The sequence below is a fragment of the Octopus bimaculoides genome, chromosome 7, assembly GCF_001194135.2.
Source record: "Octopus bimaculoides isolate UCB-OBI-ISO-001 chromosome 7, ASM119413v2, whole genome shotgun sequence".
In the NCBI taxonomy this organism is placed as follows: Eukaryota; Metazoa; Mollusca; class Cephalopoda; order Octopoda; family Octopodidae; genus Octopus; species Octopus bimaculoides.
Window position 1 is genome coordinate 105,339,790 of NC_068987.1, and position 519 is coordinate 105,340,308.

Below are 519 nucleotides of genomic sequence, written 5' to 3' on the forward strand. Positions count from 1 at the left end.
ATATACGTATATATATATATATATCTTCATCTCCATCAGCCGACACCTTTTTGACATTAAATATCTTGGAAATATATTAAAAATGCCTTGCCTCAAGAAAATAAAAGAAAAAGAGAAAGAGATATAAGCAAACATTCAATATTCACCTGAATTCCCTGTTCTAGTGAATGTGTGAATGTGCCCACCTGTTTTGACTTCATATCTATCTATCTATCTATCTATCTATCTATCTATCTATCTATCTATCTATCTATCTATCAATCAAGCACACATCATGTATGCGTGTGTGCGTGCGTGCGCGCATATCTGCGTATATATGCATACACATACATACATATAGACATATACACAGACTCACGTATATGCTTAAGTATATATGTATTCTTATAATCATGTATATATATATATATGTAAGTAACTGTAAACATACATATATATACATATACATTCTCTTCTACCACACGCAGCTCCATACACACACACACATACACACACACACACACACACACACACACACAC